Here is a 24,957-nt window from a genome sequence, read left to right as displayed (position 1 = left end):
CAACACCTCTTCATTTCATCTTAGTGGCATTGAAGTCCTCTGTGAGCCACACAGTATACCCTTGTGTCCAGTCAGCTTTACTTGCAATGAGTTCCCTGCAATGAGTCATTGATTTTCTTCATGGCCTCTGGTTTCTGCTACACCATCTTCACTAACCCTGGCCAAAAGTCCTCGTGGATATCTAGCAGCCACCCCAAGTAACAGAGATCCCACAGGTATCATTCCATAGAACCAGTCTCCTCACAGGTTCCATCAGGTTATATAGATGGGGTAGATGTTAGCATGGGCCAACCCAGGGCCCTGAACATGTCCTTGGGTGGTAGCTGAACTTGTCAGTCCCGGCCCCTAGGGCTACCCCCTTCAGATTAGGGGTGGAGCCAACTCTCCTATGCCCATGCTGTCAGGACCAGTTCTCACATTCACACCATGAAGGGTGGGGCCAGCACCTTTTCTGCCGTGTCCAGCGAAGGGCAAGGCCAGCTCAGCCTGGCCTTCAGATTTCATCATGTATGGCTCTTATGGCCCCCTGTGGTAACATGAGCCACAGACCCCACCTGCCGCAGGCCTAGAGACCCAGACATGGTCCTAGGCTTCAGCTGTGACCTGGACGACACCATGGCTCCAGGTGGCAGCACAGACCACTCTGATCAGAACCTCTCTGGCAGAGGCAAGGCCCTCAGACACCAATAAGGCCACAGGATGAGGCCCAGACTCAGGCTCCCATGTGGCCTTTGGTGGCAACATGGCCCTTGGACTTCAACACCAGCTGTAGTAGGACCATAGACCCAGCCTCGGCAGCAGCCAGTCCCGGGTGTCACCATTGTCCCAGGTGGCAGTGCTGGCCTCCTCTCCTTGCCAATGTCAGGTCTCTTCAATGAACAGAACACTAGGAATGCAGAGGGAACACGCAGACGGTTGGCAACAAGCTGACATATGCCCATGTTTCCAGTATGTATGATGTGTCAGTGCCACTGGGGGGTGTGTGCGTGTGTGTGTGTGTGTGTGCATGCGTGTGTATGTGTGTGCGCACGCGCGTGTGTACACGTGTGCAGGGGTGTGTGTAGGAAGGGCTGTGAGATGAGCAAAGAAGACAAAGGGTGTCACTGCGTAGCCTCCACGGCAGTGAGTGTCCACAGTCTACCCCATCCTTATACTTAGTATAGCATAATGCATTCACTCTCTCATCTGCTTTATTCTCTTTTCCAGGTGATTTCTCTTTCTCCTTACTCTGCCTTCTGGTAGACCCTGAGAGAAAGCTCTGGGCTCTCCATCCAGAACCAGGTCCTGGAGCAGAACCAACTGTGGCATAGAGTCTTGTCAACATATTACCTGCGTCAGAGTGACAAGATCATGTGGACCACAATAGGTGAGTCACTTCCTGTCCTCTTCCCACCCCTCAGCTCTGTGCAGTCCTGATGTCCTTTAGGAAAGCATCCTTGTGGCATCAGGTGGCAGCAGAGAGCAGCACACTTTGGGATAATGGCATTAATAGACTCTCCAGATGTCTGAACCCTGCGTGGGCGCCTTTAAATCACCAGTACTCAAATGGAAGCCGTTAACCTCAGAACATTTCCCGGATTGGATCATGAATTACTGCATCCCATTTGCAGGTCGTGCTTATTAAAGCGGCAGACATCAGAGCCCGTGATAGACCGCTGAATCAAACCCGGGAAGCAGGGTGGGGCACATCCACTTCTTTCTGATGGGTGTTCCTGTTTAAAAAGTATTGCTTTGGGGTTTGCAGTTCTGTCTTCTAGGATACTGTGTCACAGATGGTCTCTTGCTGTTCATTGAAATACCAGTGTCTTATGTGGTGTGTCAAATATGCATCAGCTGCACTGGGAAGACAAGCAGGGGTCCTGGAGTATTGTATTAGATGGGGAAACTGTCAGGAAGCAGAGGAAATCAGTAATTGGTGCAATTTAAAGAACACAGAGGAGATAAAAAATGCTTGTAAGTGGATTGTGTTCTGTTTTGTCCCAACAGTTTGGTTTCAGGAAATAGCATTTGACTTGTGTCCTGAATGAGAAGCAGAAGCAAGGCGTGTGCAAGCCATGTTGTTGGTGTGCCCAACCATCTGGAGTACAGGGGATCTAAGAGCAGACGACAAGGCCTGTGGCCAGAGCCTTGGAGTCAATGTGGAAACTGCTTGGGAATTAGATCGAAAGGTGATTGTATAACTTTTTAAAAATCCATGTATGACTTTTGGGTTACATTGTAAGTGTGGAAGATTGCTTATGGGATTGACATGATTTGATTTTTTTTTGGTGGAAGTTGTCTTTTGACTTTGAATGGATGGAGGAGGACAGGATGAGGGAGTATGCAGGCAGCCATTGAAGGATGTAGTCCAGGGGAGGGATGAAGTGGACCATGCTGCAATGGTGTACAGAGGGGGTGCACACCCTGTGCGGCTGTGTCTGGGAGAGAGCAGATAGTGCCTGTATCTGTTGTGCTTTGGCTCGTGTTGAAGTTCAGTCTAACACCTCTGGTTTTGTCTGACACATAAAGACACAGCGGTTCTGTCTACTGATATCAGTTGTTCTGTGTGTTTTTGACATATTCTCAGGATACTTCGAATACCCAATGTAGTTACTGTAAAATTTAGCAGTTTAATATCATATGTCAGTTAGTGAATAATTTTCAGATGTACACTTTTCTAAGTACAACTGTAGCAGAATTTCAAAAAGAATGAGATTCTTTACATTTGTCTAATATTCTTCTACAGCGTGTACTTCAAGTGTCAGTTTTACTAATGAAGTAAATGAATAGGTTTTAGGAAAAGAAAACTGAAATCTGTATCTAGGTGCTGCAGATATTGCTGGTCGCTATTCTTTCTCCAGAAGAAGACTACCTTTAAATATGCATGTATTGCCAGGTAGCAGTAGTACATGCCTTTGACCCCAGCACTTGGGGGGAAGAGGCAGGTGGATCTCTTCATTTGAAGTCAGCCTGGTGTCAAGAGTAAGTTCCAGTACAGCCAGGACTACACAGAGAAACTCTGTAAAAATCCCTCCTTACCAAAATTGCATATTTCAACATTAGTCTGAAACACACTGGGGAACCTTCCTCTAACTGGGATTTAAAGCAGGTCTTATCACTGAAGGCCCCAAAATATGTATGTGATCATTGTGACACTCACTTTTCACAGAGTGAGAAGCTAGGCTCAGAGAAGAGAGAATTCCTCTTTCTCCTCCTTCCAGAAATGCCCTGCCTGTGCTTGGAAAATGGGTCCAGTAGATGCTGGCTCAGGGAACCAAACTTGCTGGAGCCAGGAGGGTCGCCATGTCTCTCCCTCTAGAGTAGTGGTTGTCAACCTGTGTGTTGCAACCCCTTACACACACCTCTGTCTCCAAGGCTATATACATTATGATTCATAACGGTAGCACAATTACAAATATGAAGTAGCAATGGAAATGATTTTATGGTTGGGGCTCACCAAAACCTGAGGAATGGTATTAAAGGGTCCAGCATTTGGAAAGTTGAGATCACTTGTTTACAGACATCACAGCAGAGAATCCTGGATCTCATATAGGTCTAGGATCCCTTTATCTTTTTCTCTATATGCTTGGGGGGGAGGGGCAGGCTCACATCAGTGCACCATACTCACAGCTTAGTGCAAAAGGAACCCTGCCTGCTCTTCTCTCCCCATCATTTGGATGCCCACACATTATACTGTACTTTCAAATCTGTTCTTTGTATCATCATCATTCAGCTTAAGGATGTGACTGATCATTTTGATCAATTGTTTTCCTGTTTTGTGGTTCTTCTGCAGAGTCTGGGTCATTGGCTCTTCACACACAACCACAGCCGTACAATAGCAGCAGCATCCAGTCCCTTGTTACCTTTGAGGAAGCTGGGTGTCTAAGGTAGGTTTGCTGGCATGAGACTGGCTTTCAGGAGCATGATGGCCTTGCCAGAGCCTGGACTCCAGGATGCTGAAGCTCTTAGATCCACACTGCTTTGACTACCCCTGTCAAAAGTTTTACACACATATGATGGCAGCACACTTGGATGTCTCTAGACATTGCTATTCCTTTCATAACTGTGGAAGGACATTCCCAGTCATATTGTTGATCTCTCTGCTAATTTATAAATGGGTACACTGCTAGCTTGAAAAGACATCAATGGTTGATTTTAAAAACCACAGTTAGGGGGCCGGCGATGTAGCTCAGGTGGTAGAGTGATTGCCTAGCCTCAAAGAGCATGGAGTTCTTGGATAATGAGGACATGTCAGCCCTCATCTGTAATACCAGAAGTAGAGGCAGGAGGAAAGAAACATCATAGTCATTATTGTGTATGCGAGTGTGGCTCCCAGCACACATGTCAGGTAACTCACAATTGCCTATACTGCCAGCTCCAGCAGGGTTCAATGCCTCTGCCAATCATGTGCATATACTGACAAACAGAAAGACAAAAAAGAATAATTATCACGTGGTCATCATTGAACTAAGGAGAAAACACAGTAGAATTTAAAATATATGAACATTAAAATGGTTAACATCCTTTAACAGTCTACAGTCTTGTTGGAGAGATGGTTCAGTGATTAAGAGTACATGCAGTTCTCCACAAGGACCTAAGTTCTGTTCTCAGCATCTATGACCAACATCCATGATGCCCTGTAACTCAGTTCCCAGCAATCCAATATCCTCTGTAGGCACCTGCATTCATGTGCATATACACACAGGAATATACATAATTTTTAAAAGTATCTACATTCTTTTCATTAAAAATTATTTAAAAATTAAAGTAATTCTACTGCAATAGAAATATCAAGCACTAATAAAAACAGTTTCATTAGTGTTGTGTGGCACGTGCTGGTATTTGCAGCTACTTTAAACACTGTTCCAAGAAGCTGCAGAATAGCATGGATAATATAGAGAGGCTGTCTCAAAATGAAAACAAAACAAATCCTGAAACATCTCAGAAATTATTCAATTTCTTAGAGTAGCAATCTTAGAGTACATATTTTTTTCAAGAGACGTGGGTCATTTTAAAACACATTTTTGCAAGGAAACCAATTAGAAAATTACCGAGTGCCTGGGAAGTCAAGAAAAAAGTTATTGGGCCAAGAAGAAAACAGAGTGGAATTAAGAACTAAGAATGTGTTTACATTAAAAAGAATTCTTGTGCTGGGGGTGGCGGAGCAAGCTTTGAAGTCCTGTACTCTGAAGGCCCAGAAAGGAGTCCCAGGGTGATCTTGCCTACACCAGGAGTCACTTCATTAAACCCAAAAAGTAGAAAGCAGGACTATTACCATTCCCTTCACTTGTGGGAGAAGTTTCAGGAAGCTCTGTGAATGAGAACCCATCCTCTCTTCATCCGATGCCAGACACAACCATATGCACCACACCAACCACACTCTTTTAGTCACAGACACATTAAAGATTAGTATTTCCTAAATGAGAAAGCAGCTCCTTTACTGCAACATAAAGCAAGATGTACAGACAATGATTGCTGTGACTCTACTCCAATAGCTCGCTGTCAGGGACATTTCACTGAAGACAGCCATTTGAGTTGTGGGTAGGACTCAGCCCAGTGACGGACACAGATTCACTTATGGTAATGAATGTGCTTTTGTGTGTTGTTTGAAATTTTGTATCTAGAAAGGAAAAGTACTTTTAGTGTAAACTGTGAAAATACTGGTGCTCTGGTTGGTAAAAATAGGGCTGGGAGATAGCTAATCCATAAAGTGCTTATAGGCATGAAGACCTAAGATCCACCCCCAGAATGCATAATTTCAAAAATGAAGCAAAACTGAAGCAGAGAAAAATATCAGGTGTGCTAGCACATGCTTGCCTGTGATGGTGGAGCCAAGCAGATCCCAGCCTTCCCTGTGTGTTCCAGGCCAGTGAGAACCGTTGTCGAAGGAAAACTTAAAGGGGGATGGCACCTGATGCAGAACACTGGAGGTTGTCCTCAGTACAATGCCATATGCATGTAAGCCTGCATATTCACATGTACACACACACACACACACACACACTATTTGATAAAGGATGTATATACCTTTGATACTTCGGGAATTCAATTTCGTGGAACAAATGAACTAGATGGATAAGTGGAATTGACCTTGATTCTGTGTGCATACATGTGTGTGTTCATGTTTACACACATAACTCCACCATCTCTACCTAATGGTGCAGCTTTATATTAACCTTAGACCAGGATTGGTTTCCAGTCTCAGGTTTACATTATATATACCTAAGATGTGAATTTTTATATGCCAGGAGAACATGCAGAGGTTAAAAATAAAGCTCCCCAAGCTCCAGAAGTAAGGAAGGTCCTATTAAGTCCAGTTCACTGCCTATGTTCCCTACAACCCAACCATAAATTCCACGTGGACACTGCCAAATGCAGTTCTCATTATGGCCAGGAGATGGCAGCCAAACTATATTCCTACATACATTTTCATGAAAAGGGCTGATGTTTTACAGAGTAGCAATGTATTGTGAAGTTTGTTTGGAAGCTTCACAGATATACTAAAGCAGTTCCATTTATGGATAGCCCCAAATCTAGAACTCAACAATTCACTTCATCCTCTCTTAGGAGAATGTAAAGTGAGGAGTACACACTGGATATAGAGGAACACTTTGTAGAGAATATGGTGTTCACACTTGGACTACCTGACACTCAGATGGGTTTCCCAGACCATCCATCCCCTCTCCAGGAGACTATGGTACAATCACCCAGGTCCAACCCCCACCATCAGACAACTGCACTATTGGCCAATCACTGGCAGGCAAATTAGAATCATTTTGTACAAGATGGTTCAGGATCTGTGTTGTGTGTGTGTGTGTGTGTGTGTGTGTGTGTGTTGTGCATGTGCACATTTACATGCATTTAGAGGTCACAAGAGGACGTTGGGTGGCCTGTCCCACTGCTTTCTGTCTTATTTCCTACAGATAGGGTCACTCACTAAACTTGGAACTAGACTGAGCAAGTCCGACCCAGCAATCCATCTCCCACAGCAGTGGAGTCACAGATGTGTGTGTCACTATAGTCAACATTTTTGCTTTTGAAAGTCTTCGTGGAAAGGATAGACGTGGAGTACAGGAATACTGTGGGGCATTGTAAGGTAAGGAAGTACAGACTATCACTATCAGGAGCAAAGTGTTGTGTGTGAGAGAAACAGCAATCTTTTATTTTTGTGCTTTGAAATTTCTAGAGAAGCAGATAGAGACATACAGGGAAGACGTGTCTACATCAGTTATGATTTTTGTATTCCAATTATCACCATCATTTTCTCAGGAAAGTATAGTATATTCATTCAGGCAGTAGCTCATTATGTGGCCCAGGTTGGTTTGGAACTCATGGTATAGTCCCAGCCGCGTTGAATTTGTAATCCAGTTTAGCTTACCATTTGTTTATTTGCATTTCAAGAATGTTAAGTCCTACCTCACAGAACACAAGCTCCAGAAGAATACACACATTATCCTGACCCAACTCCTGCTTGTAGACCACCTTAAGATTTGGTAGTCCATCTTTTCCATGACGGTAGGATTCAACGTCCTTTCTTTATAACAGCAAAGGAACATTTTGGACATTTCCCCCTTCACAAGCCCTGCCTCTCTCTCCCAAGTACTGGAGTTGTGGGTGTGTGCCATCACACCTAGTTTGAAGTCACATTTGTAAGCAATTGCTTATTTAATTCAGTATGGGAATCAAACATATAAATTTGTTATTTAACAATTACATTTGACAAGTTTAATGTATGTGTATGTATTATATATATATATATTAATTTATGTGAACTACCCATTTTTACCATCAACTATCTCTGCATTAGTAACTAGTATTTTTCCTAGTCAAGATATTAAGTAGGCATGTTAAAAAGTTAATATTGAGGGCAGAGCTATGGCAAGCCTGGAAAGGCACTTACGTCTAAAGCTGATGGCCCCAGTTTGATTCCTAGAACCCCAAATGGTGGAAGAAGAGAACTGAATCCTGCAAGTTATCCTCTGATGTCCACACATGTGCTTTAGGATGTGTGCACTCTGTGCAAATAAATAAATAAATAAATAAATAAATAAATAGATGCGATGAGATTTTAGAAAGTGAGTATCTGACTAGGAATGAAAGTAGTAGAGCTCTCTCTACTACTTAATAGGCATTTGGAAGATCTTGGTTTGGATTTCCACAATGACACAAAAAGAAGTTAAGTTAAAAGAACACCCTAAAAAGGAATAATGCACTATATACTACCTAAAAGAAGCAGCAGATAAAATAGATTTCTTGTGGCTGGGAGAAGAATCTCAGTGTCAGAGCATAGGTCAGCATGTACTAGACCCTAGTTCAATCCCCAGAACTAAAAATAGTACAATAAAATACGAAGCCTAGTAAAAGACCTCCTGAAATTTTGTATAGTAATTATGAATTTATAAACACTAGGACAGAGCTGAGCCAAAAAAAACTATATACATAGATCATATTAAAATGGAAACAGGGGTCCTGGTATAATGGTGGCCGACACTGCGTCTGATGACCTGAGTTGGATCCTCAGGACCCACATCGTGGAAACAGAGAAATGACTCCTGCAAGTTGTTCTCTGACCTCTACATGTGCACTGTGGACCATGTGTGCCTCTGCCAGACACACAAAATAAGCAGACAAATAAATAAACATATAACATGTAAATGGATATAACTTACCAGGAAAAAAAGATATTCTTGTTGCTTATTGAAATAGAATGTAAAACTATTACTTTTCAAGATATATACCTGAAAGAAAGGCATTCAAATGTTAGCTTAAACGCTTAAAAATAAGTAAATACATACCATCCAGGTACAGATAATTAGAAATCAGGAGTTATAATCTTAATGTTTAAGAGATAACTAAAACCAAAAATCAGTAAAATATTTTGAAATATACAATGATGTTAAGACTAAAATTCCCAGATGCTCATATCAGCTTTACTAACAAAAGCAGAAATTTCCATCAACAGGTGAACAGATAAAGGCGATAATCCCAGTTTGGTAAACTGAAGCTGGGGGTTCCACTAGTGAGATCCTGCCTGAATGAGGAGGAGATAAAGTGAACAGAGCTGCAGTATAGCTCAGTGCTAGAATGTCTGCCAAAAAGTGATTCAGTCCTCAATAGTACTGCAAAGCAAGTAAATTAGAATCGTTCATCCATGCAGCAACATGGTAAAGTGAAACATAAAAACTAGATCAGATAATACAAATCAAAAAGCAAAATCCAGCCTAACAAAAACACTTCTAATTATACTTTAGTTTTTCATGTATTTTTTGATAGTATTTCTGGAAAATGAACTGTGTGATAATGGAAATATTATGCTTGCCTTGGGACAGGATCTTAGGAGAGGTAGTAAAACTAGCTACACAACCAAAACTGTTATGCCCTGTGAAGTAATGCTAATGTATTGAGGTCCATCTCTTTACTTTAGAGAATGTTAACTGTGTATAATGTTAATAAAGCAAATTATAGGACATTATTATTATAGGGGCAAAGGGCCAGCCAAAGAAACACACCCAGACCAGAGCCAAAGAAACACACTCTGACGCTGAAACCAGTGCCAAAAAACACACTTTGACCCTAGAATCAGGGCCAGTTAAATTGTATGAAAAAGGGGCCACCCAAAGAAACACACTTTGGTCCTGCAACCAGAGTCAAAGAAACACAGTCTGGCCCTAGAATCAGAGACTGTGAAAGAAATACACCCTGGCCTAAAATTAGAGCCAAAAGGTTAAAAAGGACCAGTGAAAGAAACACACTTTGGCCCTGAAACCAGAGCCAAATCTGACCCTGAACCTGAATAGAAAACCAACAAATCCCTGAGCAGGAGATCTAGCCAATCTGAACTCAGAGATTGAAATCTGACCAACCCCCACTCTGGAAATCTCCTTCCTGGAATACCTCTGGCCCTAAGAAGCCCTATATAAACCCTGTGCATGATCAGCTTGTGGCTGTCCAGCTGCCCTCTACCACCCTGGCAGAGGCAGCCACTCCTCTGGATTTTTCCCTCCCAATAAATCTCCTTGACTGCAGAGGAGAGCAGAGAAGTAGCAACTTTTACCAGAGCCAGAGCAGAGAGGAGCAGAGCATGGCTCGAACACTTTTGCCAAGGGAACCTTCCCCTAGAGAAGCTGAGTTGTTACACTACACTCGGGGGATGGGGCAGAACTGTAACCACTTTGCTGGAGAAGCCTGCCCCTGCTGGAGCAGAGCTGTTAAATTGGGGAAACCTTCCCTGGAGCAGGGCTGGAAGCTGCTATGCTTACTGTGACCCGTAGTATTCTTTGGCTCCCGATTGTCAGAATCCCTGTCCATCCAATCTGTCACAATGCTTACAGAAATATGTGCTGTCCCTGAAATTGGATCCAAGAGGCTAAAAAGGGTCAGTTAAAGAAACACTTTGGCTCTGAAAACAGAGCCAAATCTGCCCCTGACCAACTAAGCAGAAAACCAACCAATCCCTGAGCAGATCTAGTCAATCTGAGCTCAAGGGACTGAAATCTGACCAATCCCCACCCCGGAAATCTTCTCCTTTGGAAAAATCTCTGCCCCTAAGAAGCCCTATATAATAAACCCCAAGCCTTTTCAATTTGCTGCTGTCTTCTTCCACCATGGCAGAAACAGCCACTCTCCTGATTCTGCCCTCCCAGGAAATTTCTTGAATGAGGTTTGGGTGACACCTTCCTTTGCCAGAATGGAGTACAGGAGAGAAGTAACAACTTTTTGCAGGAGCCAGAGCAGAGCAGAACAGTAACAGGAAGCCTTCCTGTAGTGGGGCAGCATTGTCACACTCCGGGGGACTGGACCTGAGCAGAACTATAACAACTTCTCTGGGGAAACCCTTTCCTGGCCAGCAGAGCTGTTACATTGGGGAAGGCTTTCCCTGTGGCGGGGCTGGGAGCTGCTGTGCTTATAGTGATTGTGTGGTAGTCCTTGTCTCCCGATTGCCAGAATCCCTTTTCATCTGAGCAGCAATGCTTGCAACTACTATTTTAAGCAAGAGTTAACAGAAGATACCAGTGATCCTGTGGTGGTTTCTTGTACCCTGCTGCATTTTACCAAGGGAGAAGCCTTACCCTGTCTTAGTTTTCCTCAAATGCTATTCAACATGGAAAGAGTCCAGGACAGCACACTCCCTAAAGGACAGGATTCTACATATCTGTTGCTCTGAATTCCAAAGCTGTAAGAAATCCACTTAGATCAATGATCCCTGCCTCTCTTCACCTGGCAATGATGTCCACCTCAGAGCATCTACAAGAGAAGGCTGGAGGACAAAAGCTGCCCAATGTCGTCAAAAAAGGTGTCAGGTTTCTATGGCAACTGGGATGCACTTTGTCAAACCGGAAATGCCTGCGTGCCCACTCATGTCTTTTTCTGTTTCTGAGAACAAAGCACATTTCACCCTTGAAGCAACCTGAGAAAATGTTCCTTAGAGAAAGTGGATTAGGATGCAGGCCATTCATTGACAGAATTAAAAAAATAAGTTCTTAGCCCCAGAATGTGCTCAGAAAACTAGATTACTTAGACTATTTAAAAGACGTTTTGGTTGTCATAATAACATCATGTTTCTAGGCAATAGCGATGCTAGGATTATTAATCTTAAAACGGCTACACATGACCCTCTTTTCCATGCCCTTACCTGTCCTTGAAAGTAAAACTCCTTAAGGTAACCAAAGAAATCATAGGTTTAACCTGACAAAGTGTGCCAGACTGCATTCTGTTAGCAAAACTCTGTGCAAGTTTTGGAAGGAAAACATGGTCGCTGCAATGAAATCTTGTTTTCAGTACATGCCACACATCTAACTAAAAAGTTATGGGTTGCCTTGATGATGTCAGGTTACTGTGGCAACAGCAACCTACAGCCTTATCCTCCACTCTGGCACTGCTTGCATGCAACCTTCCTGTCTTTCCCTTACCTTTCTCTGAAAGCAAAAAGCTTGTTCTTTTGCAGACTACCATCCTAAAAGGGGATGCAGATAATTGGCAAAATTCTGCTCAATTCTGGAAAGCATGTGCATGCCTGTTTGCAGAAATTTTGTTTGCTATAATTGTGATAATATAGATGTTCACCAATGGGGGAGTCACTGAATAATGCAAGGTATGTCTGCATCCTATATTATAATGCAGGTATAAATAAATCAGGGTTCCCCTTCTCTACTGTATAAGTTTCCTTCAGTGTATATTACTAAGTGAAGAAATTAAGATATGGAAAAATGTCTAGAGCAGCTGCTATGTAACACTGTGGCACTAACTAGCTAAACAAAGCCACTAAAATTTAAGATTGAATTCATATGAAATTAAAATTTTATTTTCCTATCACATGCATCATATTTCATGTGTTTATATATTCAGTGTCCAAAATTTAAAGAAACTTAAGTGTAAAACCAAACAAATAAGATTTATGGTCAGCTTCACAGGGTCCTAGAGTAACAAGTGTTTTTGGAAAGGGGAACGATTACAAAGGAATTAAGTATTTACCTGAACCTTCTTTGCATACCAGTGTTTACCAAAGTTGATGAGAAGTTTCTGTAATAGAAAAATCCTAAATAATAAATACATAAATGCTTATAAAATTACAATATTACCCCTTTATAAATGAAGATCTACCCAACGTTCTTTGAATGCAAAAACTTCTTTAGTGTGTAATAAAGATGAGAAATTTTGTGGTGACTTGATCAGTTAACAACACTTGAACCAGGTGATCAGCTTTAAGGTCACCAGAAGAAAGACAACTAGTAATGTGGCTGCAGGAATAAGCATCACCACATTTGACCTATTTTTTCCGCCAAACTTTGAGTTTAGTGTAAACTCTAAATTCAATATGAATTTAAAAGGTATAGAATTGACCCAAATAATACATGGTATAATAAGGGTGAAATCAGCAAACTCCATAGGACAAAAGACAAACTCTTGTGGAGTCTGCAAAATTAAAGACCTTTAATAAAACATTATTTTGTGTATGTCTTTGAGGATGTCTCAGAGTGAGATTAAACTTGAAATTGTGAACTGAGCAAAATAGCTTGCCTTTTCAGATTCACCTCACCTAAACAACTGATGGCCTGACTAAATTTAACAGGCTAAATTGACTGCTTCAACTGAGCTATCTACTTTTACTGGTTTCAGGACTCAATGAAAAAAGTGATATTTCAAGTGGAAATTCTAGCATTGGCTCTCCCAGTTCTTTGCCCTTGGGATTAAACTGTAACCATTCTATAGGTTATCTTTTATTTATAGCATGACTGCCTAATGATTGTGTAAGTCATTGTATCTATATGGTATTACATCTATATGGTCCTCTTTGGATATGTTTCTCTTGAGAACATGGACTCATACAGAGGGGAGAGAGCACACATACTTATACTTAAATGATACATAACACTTTAGAGATTTACCTATTAAAACTAATGGCGCCGGGCGTTGGTGGCGCACGCCTTTAATCCCAGCACTTGGGAGGCAGAGGCAGGCGGATCTCTGTGAGTTCGAGGCCAGCCTGGTCTACAAGAGCTAGTTCCAGGACAGCCTCCAAAGCCACAGAGAAACCCTGTCTCGAAAAACCAAAAAAAAAAAAAAAAACTAATGGCAGCTGAGCACAATGGTACATGTCTTTAATTCCAGCACTTTGGAGGTTGACCCAGGATGATTAGAAATTCAAGGTCATCCTCAAACTCTCAAACAAAACAAAGGCTGGAGTTGTAGCTCAGTTGGTAGAGTACTTGCCTTGCATCTGTGAAACCCTGGATTCAATCTTCACCACTACATAAAACCAGACTGTCTGCTGTATGCCTGTAATACTAGCACTTAGGCTGTGGCAGCAGAAGAATCTGGAATTCAATACTATCCTCAACTAACTAGCAAATTCAAGATCAGCCTGGGGTACATAAGCCACACTGCCCCCATCTCTAAAAACATGAGATACTAAAACATCTACACATTAAATAGATGGACTAGATGAATGGTACCAAGTGTGTGCAAGCTTGTGGAATATATGCAATTCTTGCCTGGAAATACAGACTGGAACAATAGTTCTTAATTCCTGCTTGGTAGTATCTACTGGTACAAGTATACATAAATTGTTTGAGTCAGAAATGCCATTTAAGAAGCAAAACTATCCAGCCCACCCTTCCATGATCTCTCATTCCCTTGAAAGCATAAAATATTCAGGTCTCCCCAGAAAGCATACTCACTAGAAGAGTGGTGCAGACAGGACACAGGATGCAGACAATTGACAGAATTGTCCAACGTTAGTGACCACAGAATTTCCCATTCTTAGGGAGATTGCTGTCTTTAAATGTGATTTTAGAGGAGCAATATCAGTACACAGAGACCCAAGGATATCTCCTAGTGATCTTTTAGGTGAGCTAGCCCTCTAAGGAAAGGAAGACACACAGTTTTCCATCTGTTGCAAAAGAACTAAGAGACTGTCCACAGTCACAAAATTGATTGTGCAGCAGAGATTCGCTGTTGTTTCAGAGAGGCAGACCTGGGATAATAGAGAGAAGCACAATCATTTGAAAAGTGCTTTGGTTGATCCCAACAAATTCTTACTTTCCATTCCAGAAGTTCTCTTCCATGGGAAGGTGCATTTGCCACCAATACACATTCAGTGTCACTATACATTCATCTCTTCACCATGAAAATAACAACTTGCATTGCTGGAGAGTATAAAAAGAGAAACTGCCCAGGTCCCCTCCTTTCACCCATAGAGGTACTAAGGTGAGATTTTCACTTTAATAAGCAATTAAGTAAATGTTTGAAAAATCTACCCCCCACCATATACACTAACACACTAGGTATAGTCAAAATTATAGCAATGCCATAACCACCCTTCCGGAAGTAAAGAACTACATAATATCCTATAGTAACAGATTATAGTAAAAAATGGATGGAAACCGCATTTCTAATATCCACTTGTGGTCAACAAAGCAATACTTACTGAATATCACCCAGGATTCTTCTGTACATTGATCAGGAACAGTTGGGTGTTGTGTGCTCCATGTGGCATCTGTCAGTAGGGGATTCCAATCATCTTAAGTATCCAGAGACTGCCTCTCATAGGTGAGCATTTGTGTGACACTATTCCTAGGGAGACATGAACAAATGTTTACTTACCCAGATAGGGAACCAATGATAGACCAAAGTAAAAACATCACCGAAGTCCAACTTGATGAAACAATGAGTTTGTTATAGTTACTTTCAGGAGTGTGGGTGAGGGGTTACTTACAGATGGAAGAACCACTCAGGGGCAGCTGTGTCCCTGAAAGTCCATGCCAGCATGGACAATGACAACAAAATCTGAAAACCTGAAGCTCAGTGAACAACTTGCTTATATAACCTTGGTGAGGGAAGTGCCTTGTGCATCTGGTCAGTTTTAAAGACTAACAGACTGCTGAATTGTTTACTTTTGAGTCTCAAGGAGCCTGGCTTTAGAATTTCCTGAGTCTTAACAAGCCCCGTTTAGAAATTCCTGGGTCTTAATGAGCTGTGAAGGAATTGCTATACAACGCCATCAGGGCTGGCGTCTACAGGGAGTGCAACAGGCACCACTATTCTTCAGAGCATCCCATTTCTACTCCAAATAGCCTGTTGTGCTTATGGTTGCCATATTGAACTCAACTCAATACAATATCAGCTCTACAAAACAATTCTTTTTATTGGTTGTGGTGTGTTGTATTATTTTGCTTAGCTGACATTTGGATTCTACTGGATATGAAGTATTCATGTGTTACATCTTACCATTCTAGGACTCTCAAGAAAAAAAAACTGAGGGAAGTGTTGCAATGGCAGGTTCATGGAAAACTAGTAGATGAGATTAACAATACAGACAAAATATTGTCATCGTTAATGGGAACAGCTGGTTTCATGGGTTAACTGATAGAATCAAGGTAATCCGTTGTTGCTGGGGATGTCGGTGAAGATTTTCCTGGAAAAGATCAGTGTTTGACTCAGTAGACAGTTGAATAAAGGAGATCTGTCTTCAGCAGTGTGAACAGAAACATCAAGCCAATTGAAGGGCCCAGACAGAAGAAAAGCATGGAAAAACTGTGTCCTGGCACTCTCCACTGCAGCCAAAATGTTCTTATGGAATGGATGATGCTGACTGTACATGGGAAATGAAGGGAGTGTAAGTATCTGGAGAAAAGACAGGCAGTTTTATTCCAGAGAGGCTTGTGCTGGGCTCAGCTAATCCCCAGATAGGAAAACTGACCCAGGACCTCCTTTCCTATTGCATAAACAAACCCAGAGGTCCTGTATGCACAAATTCACAGCTTCTCTATCAGGCTCTTATACTACCGGTGGGAATTTTTCCACTGTAAACATAGTGGGGCCTAGTGACACATAACTCAGGGAAGTCTGCAAATTCCAGAGCTTTCTGAAATTCTTCAGACTGCTGGATTCTAAGTCCACCTGTCACTTTGCATGGGAAGAATAATGAAGTCCCCTACCATGTTTCCCCCCTGCCTTTTCTTGATTTCGTCTGCTGCTTCCTCTTGTAGAGCTGTGTGGCAAGAGGTGCTGCTCATCTTAGCAGCTGTGAGGAATGGAATCTTCTCATTGCAGGGGCCACGTGATCATGTACACTCACCAGGCAGGAGCAGTAATAGAAGGCGCATTGTGAAACAATGCCTCAAGGTCAGGGCTCATGAAGAAAAGGCTTTAGGGCAACTGGGGAAATGGTCACCTCTGCTCTGAGCAAAGTGGACGAATGAGTGAAGCGGGAGTGCCTCCTTAAACAGCATGAAAATTCATTATTTTAAAAACAATTTGTTGCATTTATTTACTGTGTGGGTATGGGAGTGGTTTCATTCCAGGGAATAAAGTATGAAGATCAGAGGACAATTTGCAGGAGTTGGTCCTTTTCTTCCACCAAGCAGGTTCCAGGCCTGAAACTCATCAAGCTTGGTGGCAAGCACCTTTGCCTGATGAGCCATCATATGGGTCCAAGAATTCAACAATCTTAATAGTATGGTTGCATGTTACAGCCCACTAGCATAAAAAAATGCATGCTTTTTGGTGACTGGCCAAATTATGCATTTTATGAACTTTTCATACATGCTAATCTATATTCTTCTAGTGTTAGAAAGTTGAATTGCTTTCATTTTCTCTATCTTATTTCCATATGTATTATACAGTTTACATTTATGCTTCAAAATATGTCTTGAGGCAATTCTAGACTTCAAACTCTAGAAGGGAAAGCTTAACAACTAAGTTGTGTTTATGCTACATCCTATTTAAATGGGAAATATGGCAGAGGAAAATGCTATACACTGCTGGAGTAGGACAAATTGCATATATTTACAATATAGAAAAACTATGTAACATTGACAAAAAGTCAAATGTGAAACTCCCACAGTTAATGCAGTCTCAATTACTGAGGAGACCGTCTCAAGCATATGTGCATGAGAAAATATGCACAAGAGTAGTCACATGACATAGCTACTCATATCAAAGCAGTCCCAGATGACCTGACTCAAGAAACCCCAGAAATACTTTCCAGAATGAAAAGTTGCTGTCTGTATATTAATCTATGGGTTCTTTGACAGCTACATACACGTCAACACTCAGTTGTTTTGCATAATTCTCTCTAACCATCCGCAGATGCTAGGATCCTAAGAGCACTGATCTCCCTGAGTGCATGAGTGGGTTCCCCCCCTTCACCTCCCTCTGCTGCCCCAACCTTGCCAATAGGCAAACTCCCTCTTGAATCTTGCAACTTATATTTTGATCACCAGATGGCGCTTGACTATTTCCAAAATGCTAGTTTTTCACCATGAAAAGGTATACATTTGTGAACAGAAACAAAAATACTCCTCAAAATCGGTAAAAAAAAAAAAACAAATTAAGCACCAACTTATTTTGATTCTCTTTGTGTATTATTTCTGGGCATTAGGAGTTTACTGTGTGCCAGGTGCCATCAGTCCAACCCCATATCTACATGTCTCACAATTCCTTTTCTCCCTCTTTTGATCTGCTTATTAAGTGGATCCCCATAGAAATGATTCAAAGCGACTGCCTTCCATGTGTGTCTGGTCCAACTTCGCCTCTGTCCTAGAACCCAAATTATAATTGAAAAGTGTGCCATCAAAATCAACCTAGGGAAAGCAAGGAAACTTTTGACCCATACTTCCCATGGTGCTAGCTGTCAAGCCCCAACCTGCTCCTCACTATATCTCACTTACAAAGAGGGGAGGGGACGATAAACCTTACGTGGTGGCAGTCTTGGAAGTTCTCCTGGGGGAGGAGTAGATTTTTTTCTGGTTCTGTTTTCCATTTGATAGTTCAGAGTGACGTGCTTCCATACTTAACTTTAAGTACAGATGATCTATAGGAAAGCAATTTGTTTCAGGGAACAATTGAGGTTTCATGTGCTGTGGACAGAGGCAGCACTGGAGCCATGAGGAACAGACTAATGCATGTGATGTCCAGCCTGTGCTGCCACCAAGGGCCAGGCCTGCTTAATGGCCCAGGCCCTGGGGTATGTGTTGATGTCTGTTGCCTATGTTACCCCCAAGGGCCCTGAGTATTTCCATGATCTGTTTTGATGTCTGTGCCCTATTACTACTAAAAGTCATGTGGATGTCTGTGGTTTGAGCTGCCACCTAAAGCCATGTTGATGTCCAAGGGTGGTGCTGACCTGGCTATACCCCTTGCCAGTACCTGGAGAGTTGCCCCCCCTCTCACCAACTGCCACACTTTGGCATTGGTATGGAGTGGGTGAGGGAGAACCTGTCGCACCCCTCACCAGCCACCACACTGTGACACTTGTGATGGCACGTTGGTGAGGGGGAGCTGGCCCCATCGCTCTCTGGGTACACCACCTCCCCACCCAGAGCTGGCCCTGCCCCTCACCGACTGCCACAAGATGCTGGAGAGTTGTTGGAACCATAAATGCTGGTAATAGCAAGATAGCAGAGATGAGTCTCGGTGAGGGTCCAGTATTGACGGTGTCTCAGGAGCCAGAGGCCTTGAACCAGACCAAGGACTCATTGCAATGAACATTTGCAAGCAAAGTTGCTTGAGAAAAAGAGTATACTGTGTGACACACTGTAGCTCCCAATGGCACTACGACGAAGGAATATGTGATGGAGAAGTGGGGAAAAAAAGGAGGGACAAAATGTACACATATGGTGGAACTGGAGATGAGACAGCTGTGACAGGTGTGAGAGAACTGTGCAGTTAATAGAGGGGCAGGTTATTGCCCAGAGGATGCCAGATGTTTTCTGTTTCGTAAATTTAATTTTTATATTTCCTTTACAGGGCGGGGGTGTTGCAAGGGTGGAAGACAGACATGGAAGGATTGGGAAATAAGTGGGACTGGGGTAGATGATGTGAAATCCCAAAGAATCAATAATAAAAAGTATGTTAAAAACCCATCATAATAGCCATGTGACCAAAAGAAGGTTAAAAAGCTCCTAGTATTGACAAGGATTCAATAATAAAAAGTATGTTAAAAACCCATCATAATAGCCATGTGACCAAAAGAAGGTTGAAAAGCTCGTAGTATTGACAAGGATATAGAGTACTGTACATGTCACATGCTGTTAGTTGGAATATAATAAAATAATTACTGGGGAAAACTGCTTCCCATTGTCTACTGAACTAAACACACATCATCTACTCAGGTCTAGGGCAGGTTTGTGCCCCAGAAAAGTCAAAGTAAATTTCCATGCAAAACTATGTACAACGTGTTCATAACACCATAATTCAAATTAGTCAAAAACTAGGCAATATCTGGAATTCTATAAAATCAGCATTTGTGATGAAACAGTCACACACTGTAATACAATATATTAACAACAGTAAACGGTCTACAAATATAGATGGATAGCAATAGATGTAAATATCACAGTAAGTTGCCAAGGGGACACACTGAAAACATATGATGAGGGCTGCAGAGACTTTCTCCTAAAATCTCCCAATAAGAATTTGTGGCTAGGTAAGAAAAGTCAACATGCCCTTCCTTTCATTTTAAAGTCACATAGTGTACTTTTACATTATAAGTTGGTTAACCTGGAGGAAATATGTAACCAGCCCAGGAGAAAGAATTGCTATTGAAAGGAACAAGGCAATTTCCTATGGACAGGTGTGTAACTGACAACAAAAAACATAGCTGGGGCACAGTGTCTGTCCTAACTCACAAATGGCTGGTAGTCTTAGTTAATTAGACCAGACAAAGAAGACTTGAGCAGTCATTCCTCCCCAGCAATTGGGTCTCTGGAGAGACAGGAAATGTGATTCCCACATGTAAAAGCCTCATGAGTTCCTAACAGTGTAAAAACATCATTTTATAAGTCCAAAGGATTAATGTAACAGTCATGGTATCCAAGGCATAACAACTATGATGATTAGTAACAACTCTGTTTTTCCTGTTGCCATCCTTTTCTTAGATAAATAAAGATAGGCTAGAAAGATGTGGGATAACTACTAAAAATATTTCACTGACTTACTGTCCAGATATAACAGGCTGTGGTAGTTTGAATGTGGTGGCACTATTAGGAGGTGTGGCTCTGTTGGAGTAGTTGTGGCTTTGTTGGAGGAAATGTGTCACTGTGGAGGTGGGCTTTGATATCTCATATGTGCTCAAGCTATACCCAGTGTCCCAGTTCACTTCCTGTTGCCTGCAATGCAAGATGTAGGACACTCAGCTACTTCTCCAGCACAATGGCTGCCTGCTTGTCCTACCGTGATGATAATGGACTAAACCTATGAACTGCAAATGATCTACCACAGTTAAGTGTTTTCAATTGTAAGACTTGCCATGGTCATGGTGTCTCTTCAACAGCAATAGAAACCCTTACTAAGACATAGGCCTACTGTCATGTTTGTTTCCTCAGCAATGGTTAGACTAAGAGTAGGGACAAAGGTATATCATGTGAAAACTGGTTTTACTTTTACTTCACACAAAACATGTGTGTTTCCCTTAACACCAAAACAGGTATGTAATACAAACTGCAGAAGAAAAAGCATTCTCAAGAATATATTAGTGTATTCACTTTTCAAATGTTAAATTATCAAATTCTTTTTAAAAATTGACTTCAACAGTGCTGGGAAAATAAAGTGTAATTTTATTACAACAGAAACTTCTTCATCAACTTACATATGTTATTAAATCACTAAGTTTCACAATAACTAGCATTGGGTTTCCAAAGCATTCAGAGACTATTTCAAAAAAACACATACAACAACTGATATCAGAATACAGCACCACCATGTGGTCATGGAGCAAGAAAAGCCCAGAAATCTTTGACCTGTCTCTTCTCCACAAGCCCAAGCACAGTTACTGCCTTACCAAGAGCAGCCATGTCCAAAGATACCCCACTCTCTAAAACTGCTGGCATATGGCTCTTGTTGGGCATAATGGCTGTTCCAGCCTACTCTTTCCTCAGTTCCTATTCAGGCCATTCTCCACACAATCACATTCCAACACGAATCAAATCCTGTCTCTCTCTGACTCTTACCTATCATAGTTATAATACAATTGAAAGACCTAAAGCATATGAGTCACGTACCCTTTCCACTACATACCAACATGGACATACTGTCTGCCAGCCACTAGGCTGGTCTTGTGCTCTTAGACCAAATGTAGTCCCTGTGGTACCAGTCAACCAACAATATGACTTGTACACAACTTGGTTTTTTTTGTTGTTGTTGATCAGGACTCAAGTCAAATACTACTTCCTGAAACTGACCTTTAGGAACAAGCCCACATACTACAATCCCCATCACAACCATTTTCTATCACCTCTGTGATCTTTAAAGCACAAATAACATATGGAATTTCTGCGATTACTGATTTCCTCTGCTTCCTGACAGTTTCCCCATCTAATACAATACTCCAGGACCCCTGCTTATCTTCCCAGTGCAGGAACTCGATGCCCACAAAAGAGGCCAGTGTGCGAATATCTTGATAAACATTAAGTGAAGGAACTGATGCATATTTGACACACCACATAAGACACTGGTATTTCAATGAACAGCAAGAGACCATCTGTGACACAGTATCCTAGAAGACAGAACTGCAAACCCCAAAGCAATACTTTTTAAACAGGAACACCCATCAGAAAGAAGTGGATGTGCCCCACCCTGCTTCCCGGGTTTGATTCAGCGGTCTATCATGGGCTCTGATGTCTGCCGCTTTAATAAGCACGACCTGCAAATGGGATGCAGTAATTCATGATCCAATCCGGGAAATGTTCTGAGGTTAACGGCTTCCATTTGAGTACTGGTGATTTAAAGGCGCCCACGCAGGGTTCAGACATCTGGAGAGTCTATTAATGCCATTATCCCAAAGTGTGCTGCTCTCTGCTGCCACCTGATGCCACAAGGATGCTTTCCTAAAGGACATCAGGACTGCACAGAGCTGAGGGGTGGGAAGAGGACAGGAAGTGACTCACCTATTGTGGTCCACATGATCTTGTCACTCTGACGCAGGTAATATGTTGACAAGACTCTATGCCACAGTTGGTTCTGCTCCAGGACCTGGTTCTGGATGGAGAGCCCAGAGCTTTCTCTCAGGGTCTACCAGAAGGCAGAGTAAGGAGAAAGAGAAATCACCTGGAAAAGAGAATAAAGCAGATGAGAGAGTGAATGCATTATGCTATACTAAGTATAAGGATGGGGTAGACTGTGGACACTCACTGCTGTGGAGGCTACGCAGTGACACCCTTTGTCTTCTTTGCTCATCTCACAGCCCTTCCTACACACACCCCTGCACACGTGTACACACGCGCGTGCGCACACACATACACACGCATGCACACACACACACACACACACACACACACCCCAGTGGCACTGACACATCATACATACTGGAAACATGGGCATATGTCAGCTTGTTGCCAACCGTCTGCGTGTTCCCTCTGCATTCCTAGTGTTCTGTTCATTGAAGAGACCTGACATTGGCAAGGAGAGGAAGCCAGCACTGCCACCTGGGACAATGGTGACACCCGGGACTGGCTGCTGCCGAGGCTGGGTCTATGGTCCTACTACAGCTGGTGTTGAAGTCCAAGGGCCATGTTGCCACCAAAGGCCACATGGGAGTCTGAGTCTGGGCCTCATCCTGTGGCCTTATTGGTGTCTGAGGGCCTTGCCTCTGCCAGAGAGGTTCTGATCAGAGTGGTCTGTGCTGCCACCTGGAGCCATGGTGTCGTCCAGGTCACAGCTGAAGCCTAGGACCATTTCTGGGTCTCTAGGCCTGCGGCAGGTGGGGTCTGTGGCTCATGTTACCACAGGGGGCCAAAAGAGCCATACACGATGAAATCTGAAGGCCAGGCTGAGCTGGCCTTGCCCTTCGCTGGACACGGCAGAAAAGGTGCTGGCCCCACCCTTCATGGTGTGAATGTGAGAACTGGTCCTGACAGCATGGGCATAGGAGAGTTGGCTCCACCCCTAATCTGAAGGGGGTAGCCCTAGGGGCCGGGACTGACAAGTTCAGCTACCACCCAAGGACATGTTCAGGGCCCTGGGTTGGCCCATGCTAACATCTACCCCATCTATATAACCTGATGGAACCTGTGAGGAGACTGGTTCTATGGAATGATACCTGTGGGATCTCTGTTACTTGGGGTGGCTGCTGGATATCCACGAGGACTTTTGGCCAGGGTTAGTGAAGATGGTGTAGCAGAAACCAGAGGCCATGAAGAAAATCAATGACTCATTGCAGGGAACTCATTGCAAGTAAAGCTGACTGGACACAAGGGTATACTGTGTGGCTCACAGAGGACTCCAATGCCACTAAGATGAAATGAAGAGGTGTTGGAGAGGCAGGAAAGATGGCAGAGCAAAGAGGTTTTCCATTTGTTTGTTTTGGGGTTTTGTTTGTTTTGCTTTGGTTTTAACTTGTATTTTCTTTGGGGGTGAAGGGCAGGTGGGGGAATTGGGAATGAGCTGAATTGGGTGCATGATGTGAAATTGCCAAAGAATCAATAAAGAGATTATGTTAGAAGATTACAATCATCCAGTTTTTTTAAGTGCATATGTAACAGGCAGCAGCCTCATGCCCAGAGAAAAGTCTCTGTTAAAATCAGATTCTTAGCAAGACCGTCAAACCAGATGTGTCTTTTTACATCCATCTGAGACATTCTAGTGTGTCAGTGATGATGGTTTCAGCGGTTATTATCACCGAAAGGTCCAGAGTTTGTGTGGATGAACCATTCTCACCCCCATTTGACAGAACTGGGAGTTGGGTGAGAGCAGGCATTGCTGCCTATTTTATTTGCCACCAACACCCCACCTTTTCCCAGACAAGTGGCACCTGGGCACCTGAGCCAGAACAGTATACTCTTGTGTATCCAGAAGGCATCCATCTCTCCCTCAGGAGATGAAGCAGCACCACACTGATTTGGGTCTGAGGTACTTTTTTGTCTTCCCAGCTCCCTGGAGGTCAGTCCCCACCATAGGGCACTCATGCTCTAATAAGTGGTTAATGGCGGAACACTGTTTCCTCCTACACAGCTCGGTCCAAATAATTAGGGGCTGTGGGCGGGGAACCTCTGCTCTTCTTGCCAGATCACCTAGTGCTCCATAAAAAAGCCATCCTTGTAGCCTTAATGACGTCAGGTTTCTATAGCAACCGCCACACACAGGCTGCTGCCACCCATCCTCCCTTGTGCCCTAGAGTATCTCTAAAAGCAAAATGCCTTCAAAGACCTTTGGTTACCTGAGAAAGCACACTGAGAAAAAGCAAGGTGAAACTCAGGAAATTAGAAGAACTTTGACCAGGCTATTTGAACAAAACATTTCCCCCAAAGCTGGCGCCTTCTCTCAGTAATAGATCACTATGGTTTCCATTTAAATGTCCTCAAGGTCACCCTAATGATGTCAAGTTTCTATGGCAACCGCTACACGCAGGATGTTCAACAGACTGGAAAAGCTTCCCCCATAGCCCTCCCTTCCTTGCCTTGGCATTTTTCTGAAATCAAAACGGCATCACCTCTTCAACCCACCTGAGAAAGCAAAATCATTAAAGTAATCAGGCAAGGAAGC

General features: G+C 42.8%; 1 long non-coding RNA gene across 12 annotated transcripts in view; it reads left to right on the top strand.

Moving 5' to 3' along the window:
- The window catches only part of LOC106021651, a 43,955-nt gene extending 19,642 nt beyond the window's left edge, over positions 1 to 24,313 (top strand). For 5 of the 12 annotated variants that reach the window (XR_005876827.1, XR_005876824.1, XR_005876828.1 and 2 more), the window contains 5 exons: positions 1,207 to 1,366; positions 1,987 to 2,168; positions 3,773 to 3,866; positions 6,903 to 7,075; positions 15,714 to 16,809. This is a non-coding gene — a long non-coding RNA (uncharacterized LOC106021651). Of the gene's footprint in view, positions 1 to 1,206; positions 1,367 to 1,986; positions 2,169 to 3,772; positions 3,867 to 6,902; positions 7,076 to 14,529; positions 14,686 to 15,713; positions 16,810 to 22,844 lie in introns of those variants that run through there. The other 7 variants (XR_005876832.1, XR_005876825.1, XR_005876834.1 and 4 more) reach the window with 7 other exon arrangements.
- Positions 24,314 to 24,957: the final 644 nt, after the last annotated feature.

The sequence above is a fragment of the Mesocricetus auratus genome, unplaced genomic scaffold (genome assembly GCF_017639785.1).
Source record: "Mesocricetus auratus isolate SY011 unplaced genomic scaffold, BCM_Maur_2.0 Super-Scaffold_100003, whole genome shotgun sequence".
NCBI lineage: Eukaryota > Metazoa > Chordata > Mammalia > Rodentia > Cricetidae > Mesocricetus > Mesocricetus auratus.
The sequence above is the reverse complement of the archived record's forward strand: the minus strand, read 5'-3'. Positions and strand labels throughout refer to the sequence as shown.